Source organism: Loxodonta africana, chromosome 1, assembly GCF_030014295.1.
Source record: "Loxodonta africana isolate mLoxAfr1 chromosome 1, mLoxAfr1.hap2, whole genome shotgun sequence".
Classification (NCBI taxonomy): Eukaryota; Metazoa; Chordata; class Mammalia; order Proboscidea; family Elephantidae; genus Loxodonta; species Loxodonta africana.
Genome location: NC_087342.1, coordinates 190,236,884 through 190,251,034, shown reverse-complemented (window position 1 = coordinate 190,251,034; position 14,151 = coordinate 190,236,884). Strand labels below are relative to the sequence as shown.

Genomic DNA, 14,151 nt, shown 5'->3' with positions numbered 1-14,151 from the left:
TTCCCTGCTGCACTAAAATAAAACTTCCTCAAAGGCACAATCTTTGTATGCTTTGCTTCTTGACATAATCTGAGAACCTAGAACAAGTGCCTCAAACATAGTAGGAACTCACTACATATTTTTGAATAAATTGAAGAAATCATCACACAACTAGGAAAACCATCATAACTCCCAGAAGAAATGCTCAGTAAATATTGGTTTAAAAGTTCAAGTAATTGGATACTGAGGACTCTAAAAGAAAGCATTTTGCGATGGTAGAAGAATATTGGTTATCAGGTGTTAGAGGTAGACTAGGAGACAATCAGGAGATGGAATAGGAATGAAGAAATCAGAAAAAAAAATTAAGAAAGTGAAAGTAGGAATGCCTTTAAAAAAAATGAGGAAAAGTTTAACTAGATGCTTCACGGTTTCTATATACTTCAATACAATGTGGATAATGAGCCACGATTCTGATCCTTAGTCTCTCTGGAATGTTTGTACTACTCAGTCGTTATCAAATAAGATTCTTTTGGAATGTCTTCCTAGATAGGAAGTCTCAAAAATGCTACGCAACTTAAAAATAATGCTTGATATATTTTAAAAATGCATTTCCCTGTTTTTTCTTTTGTTGTCAAAAATTCTTTCTTTTGCCTTCTCTCATAGGTTTTTAGTGGGAAAAGGTCAGTGAGCCAACCTCTGATTCAGAAGTTCTCAGATAAGACTGCAGATTGGAATGATTTTGGGAATTTCTCAAAGTGCCCAGCCTCACCACATACTAGCTCAATCAGAACTCTAGAGGTGACACCCAGGCATGAGTATTTTTTAAAGCACCCCAGATGATTCCATCGAAGAAGTGTTGTAAAGAAGAGTGGAAAAAAGTGCAGCCAAGTTTGAGAGTTACTGATAATTCCAGATTTCCAAGGTCTGTCAATCCTTGAAACTTTCCATTCACTGCAGAATTTTCTGAACTTGGAGGATAATTGTTACTTGCAGTGGATCCATTTACCACAGACTAAGGTGGCATGGTCAAACACTAGAGATTCTGATTCAGTACATCTGCGTTGGGGCCTAAACATTTGTTTTCTAGCAAGCTCCTAAGTGATTCATCTACACCCTAAAGTTTGAGTCACCGCCCTAGAGAAAATCCTCTTGGATAGAGCTCATCATTCCTGATGGAAAGCCCTGGGGGAAATTCACTGGACTATTGTCCTGTTTCCTTTGAAACCTTCTTGTGTTGGATCTCCAGTGAATCTCAACAACTGGTTTCTCCAAATCCTGGGTGATTCAGGACCTTCAGTGATGGTTCAGGTCTAAAACAGATGTTTTGAAAGACCTGTAGGGTATAACAGCCTACAATCCCCTATTTGTAACCAAGAGAGCCATTTCCATACCAGTTCCATGCACGTGTGTGATATGCTTCCAATTGTCTGATACATTTCTGATTGCTAGAGGGATATTTAGTCCTCTCTGTGTTTCAATAGCATTTTGTTCATGCACTATCTCTCTTTAGGTAATTCACAAATTCATAGTATCTCTCTCCCTTGCTGGATTTTGTGCTGCTTGGAGCAGGGCCTGACATTTTCATCAAATCCCACCTAGCCAAACAGCAAGCACACGTTAGAATTTGACCTATGTCTACGGAATCTCGCATGGCAATATCCATAGTTCTCACATTTTGGGTTAGATTCTATGTGGAAGCTGGTGAAAAAAGAGGGTATACAACCAGCCTTAATTAGAATAATGACTATACAATCAGCTCAATAACTAAACAAGGCAAAATGGTTCTCAGTGTTCCACACATCTCACATTGATCCTTTGTGATTCTGATTCTATTAAATACTTTCTTAATTGCCTTTAGAACTTTACTTCACCCAATAAAATATTGTGGTATAGGTGCAAAGTGGTTTGCCCAGATCAAACTCACATGGGATGACCTTGCTGCTTAACAATGGAATGGTCTTAAACATTCTCCAAATTGGCTAATATATGTTGATAAAGACCACTTCTCCAAACCCGCCCCTCCCCAAAAAGTAATCTATCCGGGGAAAAACAGAAGAGTGGAAAAAGTCCCAGTGACAACAAAGTAGTTTCTCAACACAAATTGCCATGCATTTTTGCATTTGCCAAATTAGACACTTTCTCACATACTTGTGTTGGAAGGAAAAAATTCAGGAAAGTTTTTTTCAAATAAAATTTCCGATTTTATCAAATGCTAAAACATGTAAGGAATGTTAATATGAAACAAAAATCTCATATGTCTCTGCAAGTCATTGAAATTTAGTATTTTTCTTAACACGTTGGTTATTGATAAATAGTCTGTGTGACCCCAGGACACAGTAAAGAGTCCATTGTTCTTTTCCAGTGAGTCATACTGTTTTTCTCTCCTAGAGGACATGTCTGCATTCTCAGGTAATGAAGCATGGCTGGAAAAAATACCTGTCATTGTGGTGATTTTCTCAACAGACCCAGAATGTCATAAATTTCCTTTCTTTCCATTTTGAATCTTAGATAATACCTTGATTTTGAAAAACAATTTGTCCATGCATTCCAACTCTGGAACTACCATTTCTCTGCACCTCTCACTGTCCCTCCTATCAGTAAACACAGCATAGCAGCATACAATCTGCAGCATAATTCTCGGGTAGGACACCTGCTTTCATCTATTTGTTGAGAGTCCTCCCCCAAATTTCAACCACGCCCTCACCAAAATGAGATGCAGAACACATTTTTTTTGGGAGAGGTCCAGGTGCAGGAGGTTGTGCACCGTATGCAGGTCTGTGGGTCAAACAGGTTGTGGCTCCAGATGAATGCCACATGGCAGTGGCCTGAGTACTCTGAATTGAGTTCTACACCTGCTACTCAGTGGGAGGATGCTCTTCTAGTGTCTGTGTTCTTAAAGATGTTTTAATTTTCTTCATGGCCACTTCTCTGTGACTTGCTGTGGGCTTCTTGTCCTTTCTGACTACCTTCAAAATGTCAGATAATTTAAGTAATTGAGAATCATTCAATATAAGTTCATAGGGGCCTTGCCTCTCATCCATTTACATTGTGTTTTAGTGGAATATAAAGGACATCCACCCTTCGTTGATTGTTCTCTGACTGGCCAATGAGAAACAAGGGTTTGAGAAATCTGTGGGAGGAAATGGAGCTGCTTAGAGAGATGAAATAGGAAGATCATCACCCCACATTGTGGTTGGGTGCAATTATGATTCCTGTTTAGCTACAATATGTAGCATGGCTTGAGGATGCTGTAAAATATGCATTGTTTCTATTTTCTCCAAAGAATGGCTATAGTAATGGAACTGTGTACAACAGGTTTTTGTATCTGTATTAGCTAGGGATCACCTAGACTACATTTAAAATAGAGCTGGCCAGTAACATCTCTAGAGAAAATTCAGGAATAAAATCAGTAAGGAGCATTAAAGAGATTTTTAAAACTTTACAACCTTACACATTTATGGATGGTTTTAGAACTATATCTTATTAGAGTCATTTCAAAAAGTAGTGAGCTTTTTGAAGGCCAACTAGAATACATGTTGTTAACGTGCATCATTTGGCAAACAAACAAACAAAAAATGGTTATTCGCCTGTTCTCTAGTTGTACTTGGCTGCTGGGTTATGAGGGGCAACACCTTGGAAAAGGGGTCTACTAGGCAAGGTGAGATTTGACGACCAATTCCTTATTTGTTTTTCTCTGACAAGTAAATTGACTTAGAATCTGAGAAGCCCACAGATGACCACTTGATTACCTCAAATATTTCCTACGTGGGAATGCTAATGGCTCAAATCCCTCAATATTCAGAGGTTTACTCTTTTTAAAGTGACACCTAGAAAGGTGATGACTCACTAAGTGTTTGCATATCAAACCCATTGCTGTCGAGTCAATTTTGACTCATAGGGACCCTATATTCATTTGGGTTATTTTTTTTCATCAGTTATTTTCCCAGGGTAGCTAGAGAAAATACAAAGACAAATTTGACTATGGAAGGGGTAGAAATGTGCAGAAAAGAGAAGTTGGGGAAACTAAACACAAACTGGAGAGAGAGAATCTTTTTGGCTATTTTTAATTGCCTTGGGCTTTTGTGTGTGGGCAGTCTCCGTAAGAAGATACAAAGTGACCTATGATTCCCTGTCCTAATTGAACGAAAACATCTTCAACTCAGGGCACATTCAGCACTCAGAACTGGTCTAGGGTAGAACTCATCACGCTCATACCAGATTTAAGGAATAAAAAAAAAAAAAATAGAAAAATGACGCTAGTCTATTTTTCCCTCCATTTGATATAACGGAGAACTTATAATCTCCAAACTAAGATGCTCATGACATATAATAGATACAAATTTGAGGACTAAAACCAATGTCTGGAAATAACCCATAAGTCAACTTCATTTTTTTTTTTGGTGAGAACTTAGGATATATAATGGTCTGTTTTTTCAATCTTATCACCGCTATTTATGACACATTCGGAAATAGTACTGTCAAGTCTATCTTGGGCAACACGCAGCAGTTTGTTTCCATGTACTCCAAGAACATGTATGCATACAATTGGGATGAAGGTACTATTTTACCATCAAAGAACAAATGTATATCTTGAAAAACATATATTTTATATAAATGTACTAATAAGTAGCACTGGAAAAATGTAGCTAAAATTCTCACTCATTAATTTGTGTGAAGGAATAATCTGAAATATTTTCTACATATGGGTAAAAATTAATGTTATGGATTGAATTGTGCCCCCAAAATATGTGTTCGGGTCCTAACCCCTGTACCTATAACTATGACCCTCTTTGGAAATAGTTTTCTTTGGCTATGTTAATGAGATCATACCAGAGTGGTGTGGGCCCTAAGCCTAATAACTTCTGAGTAATGTCTTATAAAAAGAACAGAATAGTGTTCGCTTTGGCAGCACATATACAAAAATTGGAACTATATAGAGAAGATTAGCATGGACCCTGTGCAAGGATGGCATGCAAATTCATGAAGTGTTCCATATTTTTAAGACAACATTAAAACAATAAAAAGGGACTAAGAATGTAATCATAGATCTTTCATATGGAGAGGAAGAAAAGGAGATATAAAGAAATAAAAGTTTAGTTTAAACTTAGAAAAATAGGGGTAAATATTACTGTAACCACAAAGGAGACAAACTATCCTATACATCAAAATAAAATACAAGAAAAAAATAGAGACCCAGCGGAAACAAATCAACAACAATGAATGAGAGGAAAAGACAATATATAAAGATAAACTACTCAGTATAAAAAATTAAGTGGGAGAAAGAAACTGTCAACAACACACAAAAAAAGACATCAAAACGACGGCACTAAATTCATACCTATCCATAATTATGCTGAATGTAAATGGACTAAATGCACCAATAAAGAGACAGAAAGTGCCATAATGGATTAAAAAACACAATCCGTCTATATGGCGCCTACAAGAGTCACACCGTAGACTTACAGACAAACAAAAACTCAAAGGATGGAAAAAAATATATCAAACAATCAAAAAAGAGCAGGAGTGGCAATATTAATTTCTGACAAAATAGACATTAAAGTTAAATCCAGCAGAAAGGACAAAGAAGGACGCTATATAATGATTAATTTTTAGTTACACCAAGTAGATATAACCATATTAAATATTTAGCACCCAATGACAGGGCTGCAAGATACATAAAACAAACTCTAGCAGCATTGAAAAGTGAGATAGTTCCACAATAATAGTAGGAGACTTCAACACACCACTTTCCGTGAAGGACAGGACATCCAGAAAGAAGCTCAATAAAGATAGGGAAGATCTAAATGCCACAATAAACCAACCTGACCTCATAGACATATGCAGAACACTCCACCCAACAGCAACCAAGTATACTTCCTTTTCTAGTGCACATGGAACAGTCTCTAGAATAGACCACATATTAGGTCATAAAGCAAGCCTTACCAGTATCCAAAACACTAAAATACTACAAAGCATCTTCTCTGACCATAAGACCATAAAAGTGGAAATCAATAACAGAAAAATCAGGGAAAACAAATAAAACACTTGGGAACTATACAATACGCTGCTCAAAAAAAGACTGGAGTATAGAAGACATTAAGGATGGAATAAAGAAATTCATAGAATCCAATGAGAATGAAAACACTTCCTATCAGAACCTTTAGGACACAGTGAAAGCAGTGCTCAGAGGCCAATTTATATCAATAAATGCCCACATCCAAAAAGAAGAAAGGGCCAAAAATCAAAGAACTGTCCCTACAACTTGAACAAATAGAAAGAGATCAGCAAAAGAAACCCTCAGGCACCAGAAGAAAACAAATACTGAAAATTAGATCAGAACTAAATGAAATAGAAAACACAAAAACAATTGAAAGAATTAACAAGCCCAAAAGCTGGTTCTTTGAAAAAATTAACAAAATTGATAAATCATTGGCCAAACTGACAAAAGAAAAACAGGAGAGGAAACAAATACTGGAATAAGAAATGAGATGGTCGATATTACAACAGACCCAACTGAAATTAAAAGAATCACATCAGATTACTATGAAAAATTGTACTCTAACAAATTTGAAAACCTAGAAGAAGTGGATGATTTCCTAGAAACACACTACCTACCTAAACTAACACAAACAGAGGTAGAGCAACTAAATAGAACCATACCAAAAGAAGAGATTGAAAAGGTAATCAAAAAACTACCCCCACCCCCCCCAAAAAACAAAAAAACTCTGGCCTGGATGGCTTCACTGCAGAGTTCTACCAAACTTTCACAGAAGAGTTAATACCACTACTGTTAAAGGTATTTCAGAGCATAGAAAAGTACACAATATTCCCAAACTCATTCTATGAAGCCAGCATAACCCTGATACCAAAACCAGGTAAAGATACCCCCAAAAAAGGAAATTACAGACTTGTATCCCTCATGAACTTAGATGCAAAAATCCTCAACAAAATTCTAGCCAAAAGAATTCAATAACATATCAAAAAAATAATTCACCATGACCAAGTGGGATTCATACCAGGTATGCAGGGATGGTTCAACATTAGAAAAACAATTAATGTAATCCATCACATAAATAAAATAAAAGGCAAGAATCACAATATTTTATCAATTGATGCAGAAAGGCATTTGACAAAGTTCAACACCCATTCATGATAAAAACTCTCAGCAAAATCGGAATAGAAAGAAAATTCCTCAACATAATAAAGGGCATTTATTAAAGGCAATAGCCAACATCATCCTAAATGGAGATAGTCTGAAAGCATTCCGGTTGAGATCAGGAATGAGATAAGGATGCCCTTTATCACCACTGTTATTCAACATTGTGCTGGAGGTCCTAGCCAGAGCAATTAGGCTAGACAAAGAGATAAAGGGCATCCAGTTTGGCAAGGAGGGAGTAAAATTATCTCTATTTGCAGATGACATGATCTTATACACAGAAAACCCTAAGGAATCCTCCAGAAAACTACTGAAACTAATAGAAGAGATTGGCAGAGTCTCAGGTTATAAGATAAACATACAAAAATCAGTTAGATTCCTCTACACCAACAAAAAGAACATCGAAGAGGAAATCACCAAATCAATACCATTCACAGTAGCCCCCAAGAAGATAAAATACTTAGGAATAAATCTTACAAGAGATGTAAAAGACTTATACAAAGAAAACTGTGAAACACTTCTGCAAGAAACCAAAAGAGCCCTACATAAGTGGAAAAACATACCTTGCTCATGGATAGGAAGACTTAACATTGTAAAAATATCTATTCTACTAAAAGTGATCTATAGATACAATGCAATTACAATCCAAATTCCAATGACATTTTTTAATGAGATGGAGAAACAAATCACGAACTCATATGGAAGAGAAAGAGGTCCTGGGTAAGTAAAAAAAAAAAAAAAAAGTAAAGCATTACCAAAAAAGAAAAACAAAGTGGGAGGCCTCACTCTACCTGATTTTAGAACCTATTATACCATCACAGTAGTCAAAACAGCATGGTACTGGTACAACAGCAGATACATAGACCAATGGAACAGAATTGAGAATCCAGATGTAAATCCATCCACATATGAGCAGTTGATATTTGACAAAGGCCCCAAAACAGTTAAATGGGGAAAAGATAATCTTTTTAACAAATGGTGCTGGCATAACTGGATATCCATCTGCAAAAAAAATGAAACTAGACCCATACCTCACTGAATGCACAAAAACTAACTCAAAATGGATCAAAGACCTACATATAAAATCTAAAACAATAAAGATCATGGAAGAAAAAATAGGGACAACTTTAGGAGCCCTAATACTTGGCATAAACAGTATACAAAACATTATTAAGAATGCAGAAGAAAAACTAGATAACGGAGAGCTCCTAAAAATCAAACACTTATACTCATCCAAAGACTTCACCAAAAGAGTAAAAAGATTACCTACAGATTGGGAAACAGTTTTTAGCTATGACATTTCTGATCAGAGCCTGATCTCTAAAATCTACTTGATACTGCAAAAACTCAACTACAAAAAGACAAATAACCCAACTAAAAAATGGGCAAAAGATATGAACAGGCACTTCTCTAAAGAAGACATTCGGGTAGCTAACAGATACGTGAGGAAATGCTCACGATCAATAACCATTAGAGAAATGCAAATCAAAACTATAATGAGATTCCATCTCACTCCAAGAAGGCTGGCATTAATCCAAAAAACACAAAATAATAAATGTTGGAGAGGCCGTGGAGAGACTGGAACACTTACACGCTGCTGGTGGGAATATAAAATGGTACAACCACTTTAGAAATCAATTTGGTGCTTCCTTAAAATGCTAGAAATAGAACTACTATATGATCCAGCAATCCCACTCCTTGGAATATATCCTACAGAAATAAGAGCCTTTACATGAACAGATATATGCAGACCCATGTTAATGGCAGCACTGTTTATGACAGCAAAAGATGGAAGCAACCAAGGTGCCCATCAATGGATGAATCAGTTATGGTATATTCACACAATGGAATACTACACATCAATAAAAAACAGTGAGGAATCTGTGAAACATTTCATAACACAGAGGAATCTGGAAGGCATTATGCTGAGTGAAATTAGTCAGTTGCAAAAGGACAAATATTGTATAAGACTACTATCATAAGAAGTGGAGAAATAGTTTAAACAGAGAAGAAAATACTCTTTGATGGTTATGGGCAGGGCAGAAAGTGGTATTCACTAATTAGATAGTCAAGCCCAAGCAAGCCCACTGCTGTCGAGTCAATTCTGACTCATAGCGACCCTATAGGATTAGATAGTAGATAAGAACTATTTCAGGTGAAGGGAAAGACAACACACAGTACAGGAGAGGTCAGTACAACTGGACTAAACCAGAAGCAAAGAAGTTTCCTGAATAAACTGAACACTTCAAAGGCTAGAGTAGCAGGGGCGGAGGTTTAGGGGACCATGGTTACGGGGGACATCTAAGTCAATTGGCATAATAAAATCTATTATGAAAACATTCTGCTTCCCACTTTGGAGAGTGGTATCTGTGGTCTTAAATGGTAGCAAGCGGCCATCTAAGACGCATCAATTGGTTTCTACCCACCTGGAGCAAAGGAGAATGAACACCAAAGACATAAGGTAATTATGAGCCCAAGAGACAGAAAGGGCCACGTAAACCAGAGACTACATCAGCCTGAGACCAGAAGAACTAGATGGTGGGCTAGAACTACAGCTGATGACTGCCCTGACAGGGAACACAACAGCAAACCCCTGAGGTAGCAGGAGAGCAGTGGGATGCAGACCCCAAATTCCCATAAAAAGACCAGAATTAATGGTCTGACTGAGACTGGAAGCACCCCAGTGGTTTTGGTCCCCAGACCTTCTGTTAGCCCAAGACAGGAACCATTCCCAAAGCCAACTCTTTATACAGGGATTGGACTGGACTGTGGGATAGAAAATGATACTGGTGAAGAGTGAGCTTCTTGGATCAAGTAGACACATGAGACTAGGTGGGTAGCTCCTGTGTGGAGGGGAGATGAGAAGGCAGAGGGGGTCAGAAGTTGGCCGAATGGACACGAAAAGAGAGTGGAGGCAAGGTGTGTGCTGTCTCATTATGGGGAGAGCAACTAGGTGTATATAAAACCTCAGTAACCCAGTACCGTCGAGGAGTATATAGCAAGGTGTATATAAATTTTTGTATGAGAGACTGACTTGATTTGTAAACTTTCACTTAAAGCACAATAATAAGAATAAAAAAGAACAGAATAGACAGGAGACATATACACAGGGGGAAGATGGATATTATGCAAGGACTAGTCTACAAGCAAAGGAAGGCCAAGGGTTGCCAGTAGTCACCAGAAACAAGAGAGAGACCCAAAGAAAGAATTCTCATGGTCAAGGTCCTGATTTGGACTTTTAGCCTGAGAAAATAAATTTCTGTTATAGTAGCATTAGGAAATTAAAACAATAGAAATGCTTAATTTATGTACAATGCATTTTTGGAGTAACCAGATAAAAATAATTATAAAAGAAAACACTATTAATTCAAACTTCATGCATAGCTTCTATACCCGTCTTTTAAAATTCACAAGTAGCTCAAATGTCCATGCTTTATAAAATGTCAAGTTAAACACCTAACTGTGAACCAGATTGCTTAGGATATAGGCCTTTCAACTGTAAATATCAAATGAATAACGGATAGCATGAATCTTTTAACTTTATAAAGATGGCATGCAGACTCTAACATTTTGGGGAAATCAAATCACTTACTATCATTTATGAAGAAGCATGGGTTTAAGCATTACACTGGACCCCTCTTGATCAATTATATGGAAGTCAAAATGTCACAGCAGATTTTACCATGGTGTTAAAAGTCTTGGTTAAAAGGACAGACTCAAATGACTCCTCGAAGTAATTTAAAGTAGCAATGAAAATAAGATCTGCTTCAAATTCCCCTAGATAATAAATGATACTAAATTTTCAAAATAAATTGAAGAATCTTCATTCCATAATTTTTAAAAATAAGAGCATTAGACTTGGTCATTTTTTATGAGGTGGAGCATTCCATATTATTATAAATATTATGATATCTTTCACCAAGGCACCAAGGATTTTACCAAGATTCAAAAAACACCATTATTATCCGTGTGAGGACAATGCCCCCAGTCATCAGGGAGCAACAGGAAAATAACAGGCTAAACGAGTTGTGTTCACGAGGCTCTTGGTTTGAACAGATTTAGAATAACATTCCTTTGTGTATGTTTGAGTAGCTAAGTCATATTTCTTTTGCCTGAAAAGAACAAATATCCATTTATTTGGGTCTTCATTTTGAAATGGGCATAAAACTGATGTCTATATTTATATGGCTGTATACTTTCAAAGTCCAATTTTTATGATGTATCCTTTCTAATATTCTGCTTTTTAGAACCACATTCAATCACATGATGAAGACAAACAAAATAAGTCAGGGTAGACTTAGAAGATGCCAGCCAAACCACCTGGCTCTGCATCTTGCTTATTTTAAGTATGATCGGAGAGAATTACTTTAATCAAACACCTTGGCTCTTGTTCACAAATTACCGGGTGAGTCTATGTGTAAATGCAGTTATTTCCTGAGTGAATGGCAGATGGTCAGAAAAGTCCTGGGCTCAGAAAACATTTGTTGTTGTTGTTATTGTTGAGAAATGAAAGTGTTATGGTGGAACAAAAAGAAAATTTCTAACCAGCAAAACAAAGGCAAGAAAAATAACTAATAATAGCCAAACAATGACCTATAATAAGGCAGTCTCTTAATTATACTGACAGAAAAGCAAAACAAAACATATATGCACAAAAATCATGGTTTATTACTCATCAATAGAGTTGGCATTGTCTTCTTTCAGTCCTTTAGAATCGTAAACTTTGAAGGGTCATTCACGAACTCTTTTGTTCATCCACCATTTCTAACTCCTGTTGATAACATTATATTCTCTTGAATCTTACTCACCAATGAAACTATCTTCAAGCTGATTGCCTGGTGAAAGATTCCCTCTATGGTTAATTATTCTTTTGACTTGGAGGTCTCATTAAATTTGCTCTAGTGGGGCACTTTTACTTGCATCTCAGTCCATGTCCTAAATCTACCTTAAATTCTTGAGTCTGTTTCTTAAACATAACTTAAAATCTCAGTTATATTGTAGTGTCTTTTTATCGTGTCACTGGGCTTGGTACTATGTTGAATGCAGGGACACAGTAGGGTTTGTTGTCTCATGAAGCCTCATATTACAAATGTTGTAGAGAGAGGAATATGGTAGAATGGCAGAAAGAATGAACTTAATGCTAGTTCATTAAGTGAACTTAGTGTTAGATCAAGTATCCTTTTTCCTTAATATATGTTGATATAAGAAGTGATATGGAAAGCTGTACCTTTTTTACATCTATATTTATTTTGCAAATATACCTAAGATGCTGTAGGCATTTCTGTTATAGCTGAGAGTGTGATAGAGTGAAATGCTTAGACATAATTTAAAATGGACAAATTGACTACCAAAAGCATATATTTAAACCTGGCATAAAGCCACCGTTAACTTAAATATCATGGTAGTGATGTAAGAATGGAGAGAAATACCCACAGAAAAAGTACACAGTTCTAAAACTCTGTAATAATAATGCACGGTAAAGGTAGAATTTTAATTGAGTATACAAAAGGAGATGTATTCATTTATTGACTCTGGAAAGACTGGGTAACTAATAATAAAGGAATCTAAATCCTTACCTCATATTATAGTAATAAGTCTTAATATGTAGCATATGAATTAAAGATGCAAATGTCACAATTTGAGAAATTATGATATCCACATAGGTGCAGTGCTAAGACCTTTTCATACTCGCTGATGGAAATGAAAATCAGTAAAACTCTCCTGAGGAGCAATTTGGTAATTTATGGCAAGAAATTTAAACTGCTAATCCATTCTCCTTCAGTTATTGTACCTTGGTAGCTACTCACTCTCACAAGTATTTTGATAGCAGGAGATGACACTTAGGCTAGAGCTTCTCAGACCTTAAGATGCAGGTGGCTCACCTGGAGATCTTGTTAAAATTGCACATTCTGATTCAGGAGGCATGGGGTGGGGTCAGAGATCCTAAATTTCTGGCTAGCTCCGGGTGATACCTGTGCAGCTCATCAGGGGACTACATCTTGAGTAGCAATGAATTTTAGATCACCATCAAAAATACACCGCAAAAGCCCAAGTTACATATTTAGACATGTACATATAAAATCTACACAGCTAGTGGAAGTACATTTATTTCTCAACATTCTCCCTCTTTTTTCCTCTTAATGAAACTCTGATATTAGTAGTTTACAGAGAAAATAGTTTCACTAAAACAATGTCTCTTGAGCTTCGTGCTCATTATTTCTTTGCCCTGGGAAAGCTTCCACTTGAAATTGCCCTAAAAACATTCTTAAACCCAGTTCCCATCATTGAGTTAAACTCTGTCTGAGATAAGAGAAAGGCACAAAAAGCTCAATTGGGGCCATTACGGCAAATGTAACAGCTCTTCAACTGGCTGACCCTTTGGGGTAAGCCATATCCACCATCACTCCTACAGAGGGACTGCACATTAAGGTGCTCTGGATCAGCCCTTACTGCTCTGTACTCTGAAGAGCAAAGCTTTGTACAACATTTCCTTCAACCACTTCCAAATTTGACCTTGACAAGGATGTAGTGTAGGTACGGGGCAATATAGAAAGAAAAGAATAACTTTTGAGTACAACACCTTCCAGACCAGGAACATGAAAGCTTTGACCACTTTATACCCAAACATTCCTAAAGGAAATGACCCCAATAGTGGCTTACCAAGGCTGTTATTAGAGGTAGTGAGTGTTGGGACAGGCAGTTGCTGAAAAACCAAAAACACCAAACCCACTGCCATTGAGTGGATTCCGACTCATAGTGACCCTATAGGACAGGACAGAACTGCCCCTTAGGATTTCCAAGGAGGGCCTGGTGGATTTGAACTGTCAACCTTTTGGTTAGCAGCGTTAGCTTTTAACCCCTCACCATTAGGGTGCAGTTACTGAAAAGAAGAGCCTAAAGAGTTTGAAAAATACCTCAGATGATTTGGACATATGTTTCACCCACTCACACCCACAGTGTCTCACCTGGGTTCTGAGTCACTAGAGAATGACACACACACACACAAATGCATTCTG

General features: G+C 36.9%; 1 protein-coding gene and 1 non-coding gene across 3 annotated transcripts in view; one reads left to right on the top strand and one right to left on the bottom strand.

Annotated features, from left to right (window-relative positions):
• Positions 1 to 14,151, bottom strand: part of NKAIN2 (sodium/potassium transporting ATPase interacting 2) — a 584,917-nt gene that overhangs the window by 394,111 nt on the left and 176,655 nt on the right. The window lies entirely within an intron of this gene.
• On the top strand, positions 4,873 to 4,979 carry LOC111750425 (U6 spliceosomal RNA). Its single transcript, XR_002785561.1, has one exon. It is a non-coding gene; the product is annotated as a U6 spliceosomal RNA (small nuclear RNA).